The following is a 22,440-nucleotide window of genomic DNA, read 5'->3' as shown; positions in this document are numbered from 1 at the left end:
CGCTACACAATTAAGTCCAGCCGGCTACTTTAATGACTATTATTTTTGTAGCCCACAGGCTCTAAATATTAATTTTCGATTTTAATAAAATTAAATGTTTATCTAACGGACTGACAATAATGTCAAACTGAACCGCACTCATTTAAGTTGTGATTCGCGCTGTTTGTACCGATAATAACCACAAATTCCCCGCCGACTTCGTTGATCAAGGGAGAGTAACTCATCCGCGGCCCCGACATGCGGTGTGTGTGCGTGCACTCGGCGGAGGCAGTAGTGTGTCGGGGCCGTCAGAGGGAACAGAAGCAGAGATAACGCTTATTTTGTCTCCGGTAAACCAGTCATCTCTCGTTCAATTACGTGCTGGCATCAAAAGACACCGTTGGTTGTAAATGAAACCAAACTGAGTCGTTGGAGTGTATTTTCATACAGAAATGGAGAAATGTTCGCCGAGTGTTTGTGTAGCCGCCACTGCAGACCGTTGTCGTTGTTAATTCATAGCATGCTCAGCTGCGTGAATGTGTCATGCACCGAAAATAAGAGATTTACAAGCCAGGAACGCCTCATGATGCAATACGCAAGAAAAGAAAGATGATTTACTGCCATTTTACTTTGTATTTGAGTAAGGTGAATAAATAAATGGTCTGTGGAAAATACATTTAATCCTGGGAACTGCGTGCACAGGAGTTTATTTTGTGTTTACTCCCCCCCGGCTGGCTACTTATTTGTCATGGCTGGCTAGTATGAGCCTTGGTTGAAAGCCCTGTGAATGCGTAAATGTCAAGTTCGATTTTAGATTTACGAACCCGAAAAAAAAGTCAAAACCGGTGTTAAAAAAAAAAAATCAACCGCACAAACGGCACTCACCCGGCCGGTGGACCGGAAACAGAACACTTTTTAATAATGGCCTTATTATAAATTGTATGATGAAAGTTCCTGATATTATACATCTACAGCATGTTCTCTTGTTTTAAAAACAGAAAGACAGAAAAAATGAATGGATTTATAGCATTTTGAAAAAGATATATATACACAGCGGTCTCAAAAGTAGCCAGTCACCGGCGGCAAATCGCCGGCTATGGCTTGTTATGCCGCCGGCTATTGTCAGTCGAGTCACAAAATTTAATATTAAATATTTCTGACAGCAAAAAAAGTTGTGAACGTAAATTACATCCACTATGTCATGTATGTCCGTTGTCGCGTCAACTGTGTTTACATCCTCGACACGAGTGCAGCCATTACTGCCGCCTGTGTTGCCAGATTGCGCGTTTTCCCGCCCAATTTGGGCGGTTTTAAGTGCATTTTGGCAGGTTTTGAACATATTTTGGGCTGTAAAACGTCAGCAGTATCTGGCAACATATTTTTTTTACTTAATACAAGAAATTAATGGATGCCAACGTTTTTGCCAAAATGGTATTTTATTTTCCATTGTTTAGGCAGCTTCAGCATCATACTGTGAGATTCTGTTCAAATTGTTTTTTTCTTCTATGAAGCCTGAGCCATTTATTTTATTAGTTTATAATTATTGTTTAATTTAGTCTTCAGCAGAGACTGCCTGCACACAGTACTAGTATTAATAGTGTTTTTTTTTTCTTACATGAAAGCTGAGGCATTTATATTATATTTTAAGGTAACTTCATGTTGTGCTGTGAGGTTCTCTGCACTTTAACTTTTGAACCAACAGGTGCATTTGGATAAGTAAAGCCTATTTTTCTGCATTTTTGTACTCCTGGTAATCTTTTATATTGGTAAAGTTGTTTATAGGACCATTTCTCAGTGTCTTTGTTTTTTTAATCAATAGTTTTTCAGTAATAACTTAATATTTAACATATCACTCAATTTTAAACAACCCCCGCACCTCCCCATTAGTCTCCAAAATTTCTGTGGGAAACACTGGCGTGCGTAACAACGCTAATCAAGCTTAAGCTAGACGACCCGCCTCAAATACCCGTCCCGGGTAAATGTTATCCCAATTTTAGATGGCCTGTTCCAAACCATCCCGCCCCATGAAAAATTCGTACTTGCATATCTCTCTCTCTCTCTCTCTCTCTCTCTCTCTCTCTATCTATCTATCCATCCCTGCACACTTTGCGTGCATTATGTCTGCCGCTGGCAGACATTTTACCATTTTGCACCCTGCTGTAAATTATTTGTACCCTGCTATTCTCCCAAACTTTGAAGCCCCTGTATATATATAATAAACTTTGGATTAATAATCAATAACATTGTTGTTAGATTTGTCAGTTATTGTTGAAAATGTTCAGACTGAACCAACTATCTATTATAACAGGATAAACTAAATATTTGCAAAATTTATGGGTCTGGGTAAATGTCATTTTTCTGAAAACAATCAAAATGGATTTATAGCACTTTGGAAAAGAGCTCTACATATATACTGAATACAATCACGATTGGTTTCTTAATCTGTATTATTAAATTAAATGTGACAACTTGGGTAAGTGGATCTCAGAGAGCAATAAAAGTAGTGAGGACACCAATTGGTTATTTTGCCTACTTACCTGCAAAAAAGTGCTGTGTATCACTCACTCATTCGCACAACGACTGCCTAGAGAGCAGAAAGTGACAGAGAGAGAGAGAGAGAGAGAGAGAGAGAGAGAGAGAAATATGTGAATATCATGAAACTGCAAGCAAATGGACTCTTATTTGCTCAAGGCATGCGATGGTAAAACAGACATTTTCCAGCTAATAAGGAATTGTTGGCATGTGTCAGCTTGTCGAGGAAATGTCTGGGGCGAGGATTTGCTGCACGCAGCTTGCTGTTTCCACCTAATTCAAGGCTCTGGACATTTAGAAACGCACCATGATGGTCAAAATTATTTCCTCTTGACTGATGTATAAAGGGGCTTTTATAGAAAGAGATGATATGATGGAGGGAGATGGAAACTAAATTAAAGAACAAACAATGATGTAGTGAGTCCATGCTGCAGTCGGATCATGACTGCCAGTTTGGCTTACGCCATTTTATTGATATCATCATCACTTGTGCTCAGTGTATTCAGCAAGACAGACGTTCACTGGAACACAAAGGCATTTAAAATTCTGTTGCAGACATCTTTAAAAATAAAAAGTGGTAGCTAATAACTAGTTAACTCGCTCGTCATGTGTTAAATACTTTAACACAGGCCAAGTGAAATTAACTCATGTACAAATTCCCGAGGACAGGCCGACTGTGTAGTTATGGGTTGTTTTACAATCAGGGTACAAAGTTTGTGTCACAGGGGTCCAAAATTCAAATTGATTCAAACTGGGTTTTAAAAAAACTATCAAATCTGCACTTTTGGAAATTAATACACATATGAACATAGGCATGGGTAATAGTTTCAGTGACGTGCGGTCAGGGGCGGCAGGTGAGGCAGGGCCTCGCCGGTCATCATCCAGCCATCATGAGATGTAATGAATGTAAATAATGATAAAGATTTGTCCAATCATCTGTGCTATATATGCCATTTCTGTACAATTCAAATAATTACAATCATTTTTGCGATCAAAATCGCAGTATTTGCCTATTTCCTATTCAATTGCGAATATGCAGTGACATGAGGCAGCACCAAGCCGTGCCTCACGTCAGATTGCGCAATCCCTTGTTAACTGGGTTGAGCGCGTGCCTTTTGCTTACTCTGTGTATGCTACCAACGTAATGCTGTATTAAAATGTTTTTTATACATTGTAGACATGTGTATAATATGTCCTCACTTTCCTTATAATATGTAATGTTTTCTACGCATGTGTATCACTTATTTAGTGTTAACAATTTGACATAAAGCCGCACTGAAAAGACATGAGGTGAGGCAGGCAGTAGCTCTGCCGCAGTGCAGAGGGCGTACGTGAGCTCAGTTATTCTTGTTTGGTGGTTGCTTCTTCTCTACGTCGTCACGTAAAGTTTAATTTGGACTGCTGTTGGCTTGTTCCGATTGACTGCAACAAATTAATGGAGGATGTAATAGCTCAACTGAAAGGTTTCTCAAAGTTGGACTTTCAAGGAAAACGGGATGTGATAAAGAATGGACGGCCGACGCCGGCGCTAAAGGAATTACTTCAAAGGACCTGGGCAGAAGATAACCCGATCGTTTCAAAGTGAGTGGTACAACCGAAAAGATTGGCTGTGTGGCTGTGCTACAAGAAACCGCTTTTTCTGTTATCCCTGTCTCTTGTTCTCTTATTTTTTTGTCTGTGGCATCCGCCGTGGTGCTGTGTGGTTTGTCTGGCATCCGCCGTGGTGCTGCGTGGCCTGTTCTGTGTATGGTACCTGCTGTGTGGTCCGCCGTGGTGTTTTTTGGAGGTAGGCTACTGAACTGCCATTCATTTTTCATTCTTCCTTGGCCAAGTATGTACCTTATGTAAAGAATGCTGCTATGAGATATGAAACTAATCCGTATTTGGCAAATATTTTGGTGCATATTTGAAAATCTGATTTTGAAAAAGTCAGTGCCTCACTAGCCACAAACCTCACCGCAGTCACTGAATAGTTTGTATTATAACAAGATTAAGTGTAGCTTTAAGCAGGGCTGGGAGAAACAAATGACGTGATTCTCGGAGAGGACATTTTTTTTTTTTGACAATTCAGAATCCACTACTTCCATAGTGCTTTTAAATATAAGGCTGTAAGCTTTGTGTTAGTTGTCTCTAATATTTATGTCCCAATATCTTGACCACATTTTAGGATGAAAATCATTTTAGATATGTTATTTTATATTGAAAAATTAGCTGTCTCGGAGAGGACATTTTTTTGACACAATTACATACTAATTTGATCAAAATAGTCTGAAAACTTACTGGCATTCAACATTAAAACTTAAAGTGCCATTCCACCATTGGATGTATTCTTTGGCATAAAATACAATATATTTTATGACAACATGACTAGACAGAGAAATCTTTTAGCTTCAAAATGATAAATCAAACAATTTTTTGACAACGACAAGTATATTAATTTTGCGACCAAAGTCACCTACCCTTTTAATTTCCGCGCAGTAGTGAAACGTGATGTCATCGGCAGGTTCCCCTTCTTGTGTACCATGTCACGTGTGACGTGGCACAGATTATCAGCAATGGCGGATAGAACGCGATTTCCACTTGTCGATTGCTGTGCCGATATTCACCATCGACCGTCTCCTTTGGGCATCACTTGCTATTTTCTTTCGCTTCTTTTCCGAAGCTGACAATCGCGTTCTATCCGCCATTGCTGATAATCTGTGCCACATCACACGTGACGTGGTACACAAGAAGGGGAACCTGCCAATGAAATCACGTTTCACTACCGCACGGAAATTAAAAGGGTAGGTGACTTTGGTCGCAAAATTAATATACTTGTCGTTGTCAAAAAATTATGTTTGATATATCATTTTGAAGCTAAAAGATTTCTCTGTCTAGTCATGTTGTCATAAAATATATTGTATTTTATGCCAAAAAAATACATCCAATGGTGGAATGGCACTTTAACTATGTTTCCAATGAAATGGAACCAAATATGTGTTTTATGGTATAAAGAATGATTTAAGTGCATCCCTTTTGGAGCTACCTGTGGTCAAAAAAGCACTTTTTCTAAAGGACACGAGTAATTTTGCTAAATATGACATATATTGCCATACATTCACCAAAAATAACGTTATCACCAATTTTTTTTTGCATGGTAAATAGAGCTATCACAGGGCTACAATAAACAACCAAGTTTATTTAGTCAAGCCTTTTGATATTGAAGATAATAAGTGTTAAATGTGATTTTTAGCTTGCGTACCCTGATTGTAAAACAACCCTTATACCATTATCCTCTTCAAACAACGTCTGTTGTAACTATAGTGTGTTAATGTTTTCGACAAACATCCAATCAAGCCACTGCCCAAATTTATCACTATGCGATGTTGTTCCCTAACAGAGTCTGAGAAATGCAGCTCATTTTTCTCAACACCTCTGTAAAGTATATATGCTTAGAAGTGTAATGAAAGTACTCAATCAGCCAATCCTTTGACAGCAGCACAATGCATACAGTCATGCAGATACAAGTCAAGAGCTTCACTTCATGTTTACATCAAACACGGGGGGGGGGATAAAGAAATAAAATCATCTCCGTGACTTTGAATGCGGCTGTTGGTGCCAGATGGCTACAGGTTAGAGAAACAGCTTTGGGACCAAGAGGTTGCTGGTTTGATTCCCTGGACCAGCAGGAATGGCTGAAATGCCCTTGAGTAAGGCACCCAACCCCCAACTGCTTCCCAGGCTGCTCTGAGTATGTTGTACGTCGCTCGTGATAAGAGCGTCTGCAGAATGCCACTAACATAATGTAATAATTTGAGTATTTCAGAAACTGATAATCTCCTGGGGTTTTCTCTCTCTCACACACACACACACACACGCGTCTCTAGAGTTTATACAGAACGGTGCGGGGGGAAATAAATTAAGTGACGTGTGCGAGTGAAAATGCTTTGTTGATGAGAAAGGCCAGAGGAGAATGAGAATGGTTCAGGAAGGCTACAGTAAACCAAATAACTATGCTTTACAACAGTGGAGAGCACAAAAGCATTTCAGAAATGCACAAAACCTCAAACCTTGAGGAACAGCAGAATACCACAACAGGATCTTCTCCTGTACGTCAAGAACAGTACCTTTTTCCTCCAAATATTTAAGATGCGGTGGACGCGAGCAGTTTGTTAAGACAGTGAAAGCAGGTGAGCTGTGGACTGAAATGTTGCAGTGTGCTAATATCTCACACACATTTACACTGACATCACCCTCCTGTGAGGGTTAGTAGAACTAGACACACACACACACAGACACCACTCTGATGCACTCGGGCAGCATTTCCCGGCTGATTCAATCTGGGATCAAGAAATCACCGTAGCGACTGGGAAGTTCATATTAAAAGATAGCAGGATTCAAAACATGTCCATGACTGCCGAGAACAATGAGAATGGAGGAAAGCTCTGCGCTTCGGACGCACCCCCTTGAGTCAGAGAGCTAATGTTTAATTTTGTTACATTCTAATATGCAGCTTTTGTTTGGTTATATGCTGCCAAGAGTCTGAATGGATCACAAACACTCATTATGAAGATTCAATTAGGGTGCTTTTATAAATGTTAAATGTAAATCAATTGAAAAGGCACATTCAGCTAATGCTCATTTCTGCTGGACTGAAAATGTTTAACATATGAAATCACCAGTGTGTTGTATGGAATTCGAATTTCGTGCATCATTACACCCCTTATATGTGTATGTTTAGGTCCTGATCACACTACAGCTTGTGATGGATTTGCGGATACTTGGCGATGAAAAAGTATCACCACCGCAGGGGCTTAGCCAGGATTGGGAGTGTTTTTCTGAAAGTAGGGAGTGTAACTTGGGCCAAGTTTACATTAGACCGTATCTGTCTCGATTTCTTCGCGGATGCACTGTCCGTTTACATTAAAACGCCTGGAAACGCCGGGAAATGGGAATCCACCAGGGTCCATGTATTCAATCCAGATCGTGTCTGGTCCGGTGCTGTGTAAACATTGAGAATACGTGGATACGCTGTGCTGAGCTCTAGCTGGCGTCGTCATTGGACAACGTCACTGTGACATCCACCTTCCTGACTCGCTGGCGTTGGTCATGTGACGCGACTGCTGAAAAACGGCGCGGACTTCCGCCTTGTATCACCTTTCATTAAAGAGTATAAAAGTATGAAAATACTGCAAATACTGATGCAAATACTGCCCATTGTGTAGTTATGATTGTCTTTAGGCTTGCCATCCTTCCACTTGCAAGTGGTAAGTGACGCGAATGCCCGATATGCACGAGGATCACACACACAGCGGCTCAGTCCCAAATCACTGCTCGTGCGCTTCACTCGCGCGCTCTGTGAGCTGCGCAGGGCCGGAGTGCGCACCCTCCAGAGGGCACTCGCTGTTCAGGGCGGAGTGATTTGGAGCGCAGGATGCCTGCGGAGCCGAGCGTATCCGTGTATTGGCGTTGCTGTGTGCAGGCGAATCGTGGATTGGAGTTGCTGTGTGCACGCTAATCGTTTTAAAAACGTTAATCTGATGATCCGCTGATACGGTCTAATGTAAACCCCACCTTGGTTGCGACTGGGGAGGGGGGGGCATTAATTTTAAGTGTGAATTATATTTTATTAGGCATTTAACACAAATTTTATTTACTAACTTAATAAAATATATATACACTGCCGTTCAAAAGTTTGGGGTCACTTTGAAATTTCCTTATTTTTGAAAGAAAATCACTGTTCTTTTCAATGAAGATCACTTTAAACTAATCAGAAATCCACTCTATACATTGCTAATGTGGTAAATGACTATTCTAGCTGCCCCATTTCCAGCAACTCTCACTCCAGTGTTCTAATGGTACAATGTGTTTGCTCATTGCCTCAGAAGGCTAATGGATGATTAGAAAACCCTTGTACAATCATGTTAGCACAGCTGAAAACAGTTGAGCTCTTTAGAGAAGCTATAAAACTGACCTTCCTTTGAGCAGATTGAGTTTCTGGAGCATCACATTTGTGGGGTCGATTAAAAGCTCAAAATGGCCAGAAAAATGTCTTGACTATATTTTCTATTCATTTTACAACTTATGGTGGTAAATAAAAGTGTGACTTTTCATGGAAAACACAAAATTGTCTGGGTGACCCCAAACTTTTGAACGGTAGTGTATAACAAAGTTTAAATTTAGTTTCTTATTCATTAACCAGAACTTTACAAAATCAGTGTATCAATAAAATCTTTTATAAATTCCTGTAATAAAAGCAGAAACCTTAAATTATAATTTCTAGTGCACTTAAGACAAACAACAAAATACAAATTGCTGCGATCAAGCCCTATTACACAAAATACATCTTTATACAGCTAAGATAAAATGAGATTCAGCCGACTCTGAAGATTAATATTATGAAATACATACAATTGAAAATAATAGATACCTTTAACAAGTTTTGATTTTACGAAATATACATAATGCAAATGTTACATCACAAAATGTTAGGAATCATTTTGATTCTGTTAAAAAGTGCAATAAACAGAAGTTAAAAATGAGTGAAATTAAGTTACAAATGAAAGGAAATTTTCCTGGAGTTACTTGAAATGTAAATACTGTAAACAATACAAAAATAAAAATAAAAAAAACATTCAATAATCTCATCTCATCTCATTATCTCTAGCCGCTTTATCCTTCTACAGGGTCGCAGGCAAGCTGGAGCCTATCCCAGCTGACTACGGGCGAAAGGCGGGGTACACCCTGGACAAGTCGCCAGGTCATCACAGGGCTGACACATAGACACAGACAACCATTCACATTCACACCTACGGTCAATTTAGAGTCACCAGTTAACCTAACCTGCATGTCTTTGGACTGTGGGGGAAACCGGAGCACCCGGAGGAAACCCACGCGGACACGGGGAGAACATGCAAACTCCGCACAGAAAGGCCCTCGCCGGCCCCGGGGCTCGAACCCAGGACCTTCTTGCTGTGAGGCGACAGCACTAACCACTACACCACCGTGCCACCCACATTCAATAATAATAATGATAATTTATGAAAGTACTATTTAAGATAATGTAACTCTTGGCAAAAGAGAAACCAGTCGAAACCGAAAGAGTGAACGTGATTATCATGCCGTTACCATGGGAACAGTCTTTTATGAATGCGGAAGCAGGCTCTCAGCGCGCCGAGTCCAGTGTGACTGAGGAATGTGGCATGTTTTATGTTTCATCTAATTTAGGTCATTTAAAAACCATAATATTATTTGACAGTGGGTGCATAGGAAAGTTTAAAGTTTGTGAATATGTTTATCATGCTTGTACGATTAAAAACTCGAAGATATTTATCTAAATACATGACCTACTCATTCTAAACCTGCCGAGCTTCGCCAGTGAAGCTCTCAAAACTCGTAGTATTTTGCTTCCATTCAAGCCTCGTTTCGAAATCTGACCAATAAGAAGGCTACATTTTTGGCGGTAAATTTGATTTTCTCGATTTAACTTCCATATGTGGAAAGCAGACGTGCCGGGCACGCCCTGGGAAACCGCTGACCGTCGACAAAAACGTCCACAGAAATGCACAAAATTACTTCATAAAAGAACAAAATTTCAGTTAGCACAGTTTAGTATAAAACTTAAAGGCCGTGTTTGGGGATTTATGGCCGTGTTTTTTGAGAACTGGCCGTGGGAAAAAAAAAACAGTTGCACGGCTCGCTAGCTAAGGCAGCTGGGCCATAGAAGGTTCACGCTGCACGCTGCATGCTGCACACTACACGCTACACGCGTGTAAAGAAAAGTGGACAAACGTAGCATGACTTGCTCTGGGCCATAGAACGGCGTTCACGTTGCACGCTGCACACTTCACGCGTGAAGCGTGAAATGAACATGCACACTTTTTTCTAGGCGTGAAGATGGAAATTCCAGTCAATGCATGCGGTCACCGCCGCGCCAGCCAATCAGAACGGGTCTAGGGAGATAACTCTATGCTTTCAGGGGAAAACTTCAGAAAAAATATAATTGAATGGTATAATTGAAAAATAGTTCTTCATCGGGATTGTCAAGCAGATTATAGAATGTTCGGTGAAATTCACCACGGGTTTCTCTCAGAAGGAAGTGTTCTCGGCTCCAAATTCTGTTCCTTTTTCTCTTCCTCTGTCTCAGTAAAAGCAGAATGAGGCAATCGTCGTCATCCGAAGAGTCCGTATTGTTGGTTACTCGGTCAAAGTAGAACAGACGCAACACGTGAACATCCAAGCATGAAGTTTAATGGCCCAGGGTCCGGTTCTTCACGTGAACGTGTAGCGTGTAGCGTGCAGCATCCAGCGTGCAGCGTGAACCTTCTATGGCCCAGCAGCCTAAGCCTACGCATCATCAATCGTGCAATACAGAGCAATTGTTCTCCCAGCTTCGAGAGTTGTTTTTTGGTGTGTCTCCGCCTCTTGAGTAGCCTTCGCGTGCTTGGGACCCAGTCATTATGGGAAACACCTGATGCTGATTTGAGTGCAATCAGCACACGCATATGTGACGCCTCTCCGAATCCAGGGACGCATGTCGGCCGAAACAAATCCGAGATAATCGCAAAAGAAGCATTTTTTTTTTTCGAAATTTGTGATTTTCGTTTTATTCCATAATGTGCAAGTTGAGATCTTGAAGAATGCAATCAGTATTTCAGATAATAGATTGTTTTGTTGGAAAAGCATACATTTTTTGTTGCAAATTGTCTCGTTTTTGTCAGGACTGTAGCCTGCTGGGGGGTGTGGGTAAATTACCATATGGGCCATTCACATGATGATTCGAGTCTTTTGGGGTTTTTTTTCGCCAATCAGCTGTATGATACGAGCTGAGCTCGTGGCTACTTAACTGCATACAGGTGTGTAATTTCACTATGGAATGAGCAAGCTAAACAGAGCACAGAGGAGCTGAAACACCGCGAAGCAAACAGACACACGGTATTTACATCGGAGATGACCATTTCTAGCAAAAAAAACGCAACCAAAAGGAAGTGTTCTAGGACTACATTATTCCATCAGAGGCACTGATGTGTGCAAGGCGACGTTTCTCTTTCTGATGGGGTAAGTTTATTAATCTAAGGCTGTGTGGTTATTTTTGCATGTAACGGAGAGTGTTGTGGTTTGGTTACATGAAACTAGCGTTGTGTTAGTTGTGTGATCATCGTGCTATCTTTCTTTCTTATGGTGTGAGTATTTTGTTATTTTTGCATGTAACGGAGAGTGTTGTGGTTTGGTTACATGAAACTAGCATTGCGTTAGTTGTGTTATCATCGTGCTATCTTTCTTTCTTACGGTGTGAGTAATTTTTCAACCACAAAACGTTAAAGTATACTTTAGGACTTATTTTTGTACTTCATAATTGTTTTGGGCATACTTTGCATGGAAGGAAAATTGACGTGGTGATTTGTTTACATGAAAGTAGCATCGTGCTAGCTAGTAGGGGGTAGGGCTTTCCTTAATGTCATGCAAATGAGCACCATTATGTGCCCGCCCTACACCCAGAGTAGCTGAGATGGAAAACTTTGAGGGCGATTTTCTCCCTTTCTTGTTTTAAGAGGTATACACTTTCAAAAGGCCACACATTCTTCAAATATTGTCAGATCTCCACATGGAAGGCATCATTGGAAAGTTTAGAAACTGCAGGCCTACTTTCTGAATCTGTCAATAACTCAAAATGCCCCCGGGCGGACATGTGTCCTTGGATTCCGTTATCTGACACATATAAGGACACTTTTCATAGAGACTTTGCAAGTATTCTGTCAGGTATGCAGCGAGGGACAGGTCTAAGTGCTGGAAGAGTGTTTATTAGCAGGTGTAATATTTACGAAAACAAACTAAGGCAAGTAACAAAACCGAAAGCAGAGAGTCATAAACATGGTGAGAAATAAATGTGACGGTGATAATAATTCGCAAAACCTCTGTGTCCTTATATGTGCATGCTGATTGCGCTCAAATCAGCATCAGGTGTTTCCCCATTACGACTGGGTCTCGTGAGTAAGCGTGACCACTTGAGCGAGCGAAGGCGTGACAGTCAAGTGTTCGCCTGCTGTCTGACCACAACTTTTAGCTCACCTGTATATCCCCATGCATCGTCACCAAAATTCCCCAAAGCATCGTGAGCTGTAGTGTGGCTGTAACTTTATTACATCTCCATCCTAAAACACACACCTGGATTTTGTAGGTCTAGCCGAGTAAAGTGCATTAAGCTAGTGTAGAAAGGGTCTTTGTCTTCGTTCTCAACATACTTTGGAATACGGGATGAGAAAATTGTCCAAAGGTCAGACAGTTAAACCATCTGAAGGATAATGTCTTGCTTCCTCTACACATGATTCAGCAACTCACTGCACATGACTGAGTATCATGCAGCGCACACACTTTCATTGTGGTCATGTTTCTTCGAGGGATTGCCCGTTTCAGTTTCCCCAGACAGGATTAGATTGTGGCTTTTCTGACAGCTTGATTGCTTACGTGTGTGCATGAGTAAGACAGAGAGAGAAAAACACACAGCTGGACAACCCTAGATAAAAGCTGCAATCCCTGCCATCGTGCCCCCCAAACTTCCTGAGCTTTGATAATCCCGGTCCTAATCTGTACATTCACCCTAATTTGGCCCATCTGTCTCTTACCCCAGTGTTCTACAGGTGCCAAAAATTAAGCTAAATGTGCTAATTTTTTTTTTATAATTATACCTACGGGACACTTTTTCCATGGAATAAAAACATGTATTCTATTCCCTTCTAGTGGGTTTACTAATGGCATGCAATATTATCATATCACTTACCCTCCGTGTATTACGCCACTCTCTCCAATGGAGAATGAGTATGCAATATTGTTACAATACTGCACGTTGTCAAAACAACACCACATCACACATATGAGCTCATGCGAAGATCCAATGACAAAACGTTTCTGCTGCGCATGCACACAAGCATTTCTTTGTCGGCTGGAAAAGAGAGGATACGAGGCTAATCCAGTGCTTGGTGCAAGCACTAAATAAATAAACTGATAACTGAAACTAAAGACTCACTGAACACCCGAAAGACTACCAAAACTTCATTATATATTCTTCACACATATTTACAAGAGAAAAACAGACCAACGGACATCGAAAAACTGGAAAAGAGACACGTCAGAGATGTAAAACGTCTGTGCTAGTGACTGTGACAGTTTGTACACAAACATGGCCGCGAGGTTTGCTTCATTAAAAGCAGAAGATTTTGAGAGAATTTTGTAAGAGAAAGACGCACTGAAGGCTACCAAAAATTCACTGGATACTCTTCACGCATATTTACAAGAGAAAAACAGACCAACAGACATCAAAAAACTGGAAGAGAGAGCAATAGCGAAAATATTGTCAAAGTTCTACTTGGAGGTGAGGAAAAGTGACGGAGACTTTTACAAGAGGACGTCACTCGTGGACTTCACTCAGCAAAGCCCTTTTGTTGTGAACAACTGCAATGTAACGATTAACTATGACCAAAAGTAACTTTGACCTTGAACTGTCAACCTGGACACAGCTGGTATACAAGTTGGGTTGTTGTTCAGGCTTTTTGGACTTGTACCATTTTTATTGTTAGAACTTTGACTTTGTACAGTACATTGGATTGACAGAACATTCGATCAGAATCAGCATTCAATATTGGCAAGTTACCCCGTTCTTAACTTTTTGTAAAATCTATAATTGCTCTGTTGAATGTGTATATAAAATAATAATAATAATAATAATAATAGCTTTTTTTCATGGTATATCAGATATATTGCATTCAGCTACTTGTCGACTCGTTCAGTATCATGCTAGCTGAATGGAATATATATCTGATATACCATGAAAAAAAGCCAGTCAATATTATTTAAATATGTCTAGATAAAAACAACTTGGATCATAATATCTTTTGTTTGAACCCACCCAGTTTTCAAGTGATCAGTCATCAGACAGGTATGTAATAATCTCACAGCTAGCCTGCACAAAAAAAAAAGGGGGGGGGGGCAGCTAGCTCTGTCTTTACACATACACCGCAACGTGAATAAACGATGTGAGAACATTGTTGATGAATTTAATGCAATATTAAATATTCACATTAAAAGTGATGCAATTATGCAAAAATTTCACAAAAACCACAAAAATAATTGCGCGACAATGGAGTCAGCAGGCAATGAGCTGGTGCTTATTCTTCCCCCCCCCCCCCAAAAAAAAAAAAAAAAATAGGGGGGGGGGGGGGGGGGGGGGGGTTGGCCACATCATCTCCTGAGAAGTCGGTCAGAAGGCTTGGTTTCTCTGCTTGGTTCAGGAGTTGCAGCAGTGTGATGACGTTTCCCCAACCTGCGGCCTTATTAGTTGAATGCATTCCTTTTGCAGATGAAACAACAAATCACCACAGACCAAGTTGAACCGTACATGTCTGGTTCTCTAAAAACAGAAGCAGCTTCTCCTAAAGTGCAATTCAAAGCTTCAGGAGTTTGTCACTCAAGCATCTGCCCTTACTAGCCTACAAAACCGGCACAAGAAAAAAAATTTTAAAACATCTTTACATAACGATACCTCGTTTTGGTTGCATGTCCTGAACATTTAAAAATGACAAAACATTTAATCTACAAGTTTGGAACAGTTATCTGTCATTTTCAGTAGCGTTGATTGTAGGGATGTTAACCGATGACCGTTTGACCGATGGTTGACCGAATCAACGTCAACCAGTTAATTTTTTTTTTGGTTGTCGGTTAAAAAAAAAAAAATCAATCGTTTTGAAGCTGCTGATTTTGGAGCGGAGAACCTGGAATTCTGTGTTGTAAACGCTTGGGGCATGCCATGTGGTGTAAGGACGACAGCTGACAAATCAGAAAACACCCATTCAGTCATGTCCCGCCCTCCCGCCCCAGTTGAAGACAGCTGCCACTCGGCGAAAGAAAAGTGTAGACACAGGCTTTTTAGCTTACAAATTACTATTCTGTTTTTTTTTTAATTATTATTAGAAGGCACATCGAGTTTAGTCCTGCCTTGGCCAGTGCATTCTGAAAGTATGTTTCGATCTGTAGCCAACAATGCATGTTATTGCAGATCATATCTCTCCACACAAACTAAAGGCGCAGATGCCGACTTTTGTAGGGAAGGGGAGAGAATGAAATGATGGCGGTGTCTGGAGGGGGAGTGACAAATGCAGCTTTTATGTCTGTGAGCCAAGTTGGTGATGGCTTCAGAGCAACTTCAATACCATGCAGTAATGGCGTGTTGATATTGGTAACGGCGTTATAATGATTGTAGCTAATTAATTAGATTACCCGGCGTTATAACAGCCTTTATTTTAACGCCGTTATTCCCATCACTGAATGTTATGTACTTCTTCTAGCACTTGACTTTATTTTCAACGCCATCGTGGCCAACTGAAACTGTCTCTAAGCTGGAGCCATTTGTCCTCCGCTCCAATACAAAACAAACCCCTCGACATCAGTGCCGCGTTGGACTAAATGTTTCGCGCTGTAGAAAAGGTAATGTGAGTGGAGGGCAGCGACTGGGACTGAATGTGCGGATGCTCGCGGTTAGATTTAGAATAGATTCTAATAATTCCAATTCTAGAATTTTAAACAGGGATGCAAACGGCGCGCCTTTTGGCAGATGCCGCCTTTTTCACGGCTGAATCGTGCAGATCTGATTTTTTTTAGGGGGAGGGCGTTGGAGTGTCTGAATAATTTCATCACAGTAAATTCTGTATTAAAATGACTAAATAAGCAAATGCTGTTACAGTCCATGAAACATAGGAAGTATGAGTATGAGAAGAAAACAGTAAATCAGAAAGCTGCGCACGTTTTCGCGGAAGCTGCGCAAATGTGCGCAGCTTTCTGATTTACTGTTTTCTTCTCATACTTCCTATGTTTCATGGACTGTAACGGCATTTGCTTATTTAGTAATTTTAATTCAGAATTTACTCTGATGAAATTATTCAGACACTCCAACGCCCCCCCTAAAAAATAAAATCGGATCTGCACGATTCAGCCGTGAAAAAGGCAGCATCCGCCAAAAGGCGCACCGTTTGCATCCCTGTTTAAACTCATAGGTTAACCGACTTTAACTGGCTAATGAGGCTCGGTGGTCGGTCAAGATTTTTTTTAGTTTTCGCCATCCCTAGTTGATTGACATCACACATCAACACATGCCAGAAACATATGGCTTTAAGTATGGCAAGGGTAACACTGCATCTCTCTCTCACTGTGTCTCTCTCTCACACACACACACTCTCAGTCTTCCTATTCTTTGCCTGGAGCCAGAGCTAATCAGGATGAAAATCAGCTAACAGTTACAGGACCGCTGTTTTCCACTGCTGTATTGGACATTGTGGATCAACACAATACACATTACAGCTATTCAGAGTCAATTAAGAACCTGTCTGACTTTAAACAGGTGGTGTTCACACACTAAATACATTAACATTTAATCCAAATACACACATTTTTGCAAAATCAACATTCATCACATTTTCTGTTTAACCAACATCTCACCTATGCAGAAACATTACTTCAGGATGGTCATCACAATTAAACCATCGAGAATTTTACATCTCCAAGCACGACACTCATGGAGATTGAAATATTAACTACGCTAAAGCTTTTTTAATTCTTCTAGTAAATAATTAACTCAATACAAGTATGCAAATGAGACAAAAGTGTCCCTGCAGATCTGAAATGCACCCAAGTATAAGCAGGACTTTCCCCAAAGCGTGGATACGCGATGCTCTGTTGTGCGACGTCAGCGCCGCATCATCACTTGCGCGCACAAATGACAAAAAAAAAAAAAGGGCCATAAATGGAACAATGTAGAGTACTTTCTGCACCTAAATATCTCCTATTCCCCTCTGAAAAGGAGTAATAACTATAGAAATAAGAAGATATTGTAATATATAGGTCTAGACTATCCTGGTACTCAACCCAGAAGTGAAAATAAAGGGTTTCGCTGTGTGCACTGACTGCCATTTGCAACTGTACATAAAGCCACGTTCTAGACGCTGGGCACTAGATGGCGCTGTTGCATGATTTGCCCTCGATTCTGTTCCTGGCATCGTGGAATTGTTAAATGAAGAGGCGTGCTATATTGTTCATTATTATACACACGGGCCATTTTGTCCATGGAATAAAAACATGTATTCTGTTCCCTTCTAGTGGGTTTATTGACGGCATACAATATCATATTGCTTATCCTTCGTGTATTACGCCACTCTACCCAATGGAGAATGAGCGTGCAATCGTTGTCAAGACAACACTACGTCACACATCGGAGCTCATGTGATGATCCAATGACAACTTTTCTGCTGCGCATGCGCACAATCATTTCTTTGTTGGCCAGGAAAAAGAGAAGACAGGGTTAATTCAGTGCTAGGTTTAAGCACTAAATAAATAAACTGAAACCGAAGATGGGGCTGAACACCCAAAAGGCTACCAAAACTACATTAGATATTCTTCACACATATTTACAAGAGAAAAACACACCAACGGACACTGACAAACTGGAAAAGAGACAAGTCGGAGATGTAAAACTTCCATGCTAGTGAGCGACTGACAGTTTGTAAACAAACAAGGCTGCGTCGTCTTCCACTCATTCAGTATCATGTTAGCTGAATGGAATATATCGGATATACCACTCAATGCCAGCCAATATTATGCATTTTTTGTTGTGCAATAAATTTTTTTTTTGCGGTGCAGTTTATATCAAATCCTGCGCTCTGATTGGCTGGCGAGCGGGTCCGTATCCTATGGTACGGACCCCAGTTACGGACCTCTGGCGACTTGCTCATTCACAACAAACACAGTAGAATTTTTGTCAACATTTATTTTTTTTTATAAGATTTATTTATAAGATTATCAAAAATCTTATAAATTTTTGCCAGCATTTCTCAGGAAAATAGCATTAATTTTACAGCATGGATAGCGATAACGACAGTGTTCACAGCGAAAGCAAGTTTTACTACCCTGAGGAAGACGAAATAAAAGAAAACATTTCAGGAGAAAGCTAAAAACCTCCAACTTGCTAACGCCGAGCAAAAACATAGCTGAATCCTGAATGACTCCTATTTGTATAAATAGGGGACTACATAGGCGGCAAAATGTAGTTTTTTTTTTCCTACCATGGAAGTGCACTTGTATACCGAGGAGGAAGCAATTTGCATTACAGCCGTGAATGAGGATTCAAAATGGCGGCTCGGCTCAGTTTTCTTTTTCAGGCGCTCTCGTTTTCTGTTAGAATTTGGTAAAGAAAAAAATAAAAAATATATTATTTACCAGCTTAAGGTTGGTCCGTATCGTGAAAGATCGTGACCTCGGCCTTGAATACTGACTTCGGCCCAGAAGGCCTCGGTCAGTACTTCAGTACTTTCAAGACCTCGGTCAAGGTGTTTCACGATACGGACCTCCCAGCTGGTAAATAACACACACACACACACACACACACACACACACACACACTAGTGTTTTCATTTCAAATCTAATTTTGCCCCTTGCAAACGTGACAAGGTAAAAAAATAAATGTTGAATTGTGCCGAAACCAGCCCTAGATGCAACCAAAATGCACCATTTGAAGTCTCCATTTGAAGACCCCCCACCAGCAGCCGGCCCTTAGGAGCTGGGCTCCACATCAGTAGCACTGCTCTGATATTTTTTTTCTGGGGAAAAGCCCTGCTCAGGGTGAGAGAATATGGGAAGAGGCAGTCAGTGGCAGACCCCATTACAATCACACCACTACAAGAGATATGAGAGGCAGGATATGATTGTATGACTTTGTTATTTCTAATATCTGATATACACCGATCAGCCATAAAATTAAAAAACACTGACAGGTAATGCAAATTACATTGATTATGTTGTTACAGTGGCACCAGTCAAGGGGTAGGATATATTAGGCAACAAGTGAAGAGTCAATTCTTGAAGTTGATGTGTTGGAAGCAGGAAAAATGGGCAAGCGTAAGGATCTGAGTGACTTTGACAAGGGCCAAATTGTGATGGTTAGATGACTGGGTCTGAGCATCTCCAAAATGGCACATCTTGTGGGGTGTTCCCAGTATGCAGTGGTTAGTACCTTTCTGTTTTAGCCAGCATCAACTTTTCCAGCAGTTTGTGCTACAACAGCTCTTCTGTGGGATTAGACTATATGGGCTAGCCTTCATGCTCTATGTGAAATCAACGAGCCTTTGACACCCATGACCCTGTCACCGGTTCACTGGTTGTTCTTCCTTGGGCCACTTTTGGTAGGTACTAACCACTGCATACCGGTAACACTCCGTAAGATGTGCCATTTTGGAGATGCTCAGACCCAGTCATCTAGCCATCACAATTTGGCCCTTGTCAAAGTCACTCAGATCCTTATGCTTGCCCATTTTTCCTGCTTCCAACACATCAACTTCAAGAACTGACTGTTCTCTTGCTGCCTAATATATCCCATCCCTTGAGAGGTGCCAATGGTAACAACATGTAATTTACTTCACCTGTCAGTTTTGTTTAATTTTATGGCTGATCAGTGTGTGTCTCATACTCCTCGTATCCAAAAACGTTTAAATAAACTGTTTTCGGTCTTTCAAAACAAATAAATAAATAATAGAAATCATTCGAGCACAGACTAGTTCCAAACAGTCTAAGGCAATGGAAAAGGATCATATGCCATTGCCAACAAGGAACTGCTTTTGATTTAAAATGCGTTTATTTAGCAGTCCCATTCTTCTGCATGAAAATGTGTTGCGTGACTCCAGTAAATCAGTTTATTAGTAGTTCACTGAGGAACACCATGCACTCAAAAAACACCAACTGGCGACAGTAAATGCCACATTACTGCTTTTTTATGGAATCAATTTTGTGCCAAAATGTTCATACAATACTTTTGAAATATCAAACAAAAACGACAAATCAAAATACAAAAAAACAAAAAAGTAAATTTTTTTAGACTGGCAAACAAATTATTCGTGTAATCGTGCAAAAATATCAGTCTATTACTCTTCAGAAACCTTTTATTTTTGTTCCGCATCTTTCTCGGTTTTGTTTGACGTAATTTATTTTGGTTGCGATTCCAGCTACGCTCAGCCATTCCCTACTCGGATTTTGGCGGACTGTTTGACGAGTGACCGATCCATTGACGATACACAAGGATCGAGTGGACTTCAGTGGCGACTATGATATTGAATTAATTCAACAGTGTAAATTCAATATCATAGTCGCCACTGAAGTCCACTCGATCCTTGTGTATCGTCAATGGATCGGTCACTCGTCAAACAGTCCGCCAAAATCCGAGTAGGGAATGGCTGAGCGTAGTTGTCAGTCAAACACAAGTTACCCAATGGGAATGCATTCCTGGACAGCCCACCCACACGTGAAGTTTGTGTCAAAACTGCAAGCAAAAAGTCAGGGAGCACGAACGAGAAAGCTGGAATCGCAACCAAAATAAATTACGTCAAACAAAACCGAGAAAGACGCGGAACAAAAATAAAAGGTTTCTGAAGAGTAATAGACTGATATTTTGCACGATTACACGAATAATTTGTTTGCCAGTCTAAAAAAAATGACTTTTTTTTTTGTATTTTGATTTGTCGTTTTTGTTTGATATTTCGAAAGTATTGTATGAACATTTTGGCACAAAACTGATTCCATACTTTTTAAGCAAGAACACTGTTCTTGATGACTGTCAGTGGTGTTGATGGTTAATCAGGGTTTGGTGTTACACTGTACATGCAGAAATGTGGACAAATGAGAGTGCATGAATATCACATCCTCTGATGGACTTTATTTGAAAGGTTGGACAAATCAGTAGCCTGGGCATGTAGGATATGCGGATTTTGCCAGGGACATTAGGCTTTTTTTGTTTTGAATACATACTGACAGGTGAACAAGGTTGCTCAACAACCAGAAAAAGAAAGCAATAAAACTGCTTCCTATTCATTTTAACGAAAGTTATCATTTGTTATGTATACCAAGTCCAAAAGACAGATACCTGACTATCAACCCATATGTGCTTGTTGAACATCCCATTCCAGAGTTAGTCCCCTTTTGCTCAGATGTGAGCGAAGGCTACGATTAAATCTCACACCAGTTCTCACCTCACGTATGCAAGATTTGAGTCAGCGCAAACATGCCATACAGCACAGTAAAGTAAACCTGGCTAAGGGCAGAATTGTTATTAGATTACATATTCTGACCAGCACCTAAGCATATACAACCACATACTGCATTCATCATTTAAAAACGTACAGCGGAAGATAAAATGTATTTTGTAAAGGCCTACATCGACTGTGTCATATCCTTAACATACACTAAACAGGTTATTTTCAAACTGTTTGTGATTCAGAGTAACGAGTGGCAATTAAGTCGCTTTCATCACCAGGTTGGTAGTGTATCAGCAAGGGGGATGGAGGACACGTGCTCAGTCTTGCAGCTCGCAGTTGCCTGGCTTCATGTGGCTCCAGGCCAGTTTATCTACCCAAAGGCTGAACAGTAGTGGTGCCCGTCTCTGATTGATCTGAAACATCATTACGTCAGCCATCCATCACTAGCGATGATGACTGCTTCATTAGGATGCGCAAAAATGCAGATGGGCCGCGAGGCCTGCACCAGAGTGACAGAGCCGTCCGCAGCGGCAGCACGAATGGGCCGACCAAGCTGCCATGGAATGCTTGGCCTTGTGAGCTCTCATATACTATTCTCCTCTCCTAGCGAAGCACCCTGCACGGCAAGGTAAGACAAACGATGTCGTGCCCCCATTGTGTTGTCTCTCTGGACCTCCAGACCTGATGCAAAGTGGTGCCTGATGGGTATGGAAGTTGCCCCGCAGTGACAACTGACTTACCGAGTGATGCCTTCCATTGGCCATTTGAGTGGCTCTTCCACATGCCATCTGGTGGTGTGCCATTGACCCTGTTGGGCTCATCTACCACACTGCACCAAAAAGCACCCTACTTCCAGCGCCTTATTGGTGATGTACTATTTAACCCATAG

General features: G+C 40.9%; 1 protein-coding gene across 2 annotated transcripts in view; it reads right to left on the bottom strand.

Annotated features, from left to right (window-relative positions):
• ptpra (protein tyrosine phosphatase receptor type A) overlaps positions 1-22,440 on the bottom strand; it is a 159,652-nt gene that overhangs the window by 71,282 nt on the left and 65,930 nt on the right. For both annotated transcript variants that reach the window (XM_060935650.1, XM_060935651.1), the window contains exon 2: positions 2,517-2,563. The gene's annotated coding sequence lies outside the window, so the exon portion shown is untranslated. The remainder of the gene's footprint in view (positions 1-2,516; positions 2,564-22,440) is intronic.

Source organism: Neoarius graeffei, chromosome 12 (genome assembly GCF_027579695.1).
Source record: "Neoarius graeffei isolate fNeoGra1 chromosome 12, fNeoGra1.pri, whole genome shotgun sequence".
Taxonomy (NCBI): Eukaryota; Metazoa; Chordata; class Actinopteri; order Siluriformes; family Ariidae; genus Neoarius; species Neoarius graeffei.
This window is presented reverse-complemented; position numbering and strand designations above follow the sequence as displayed.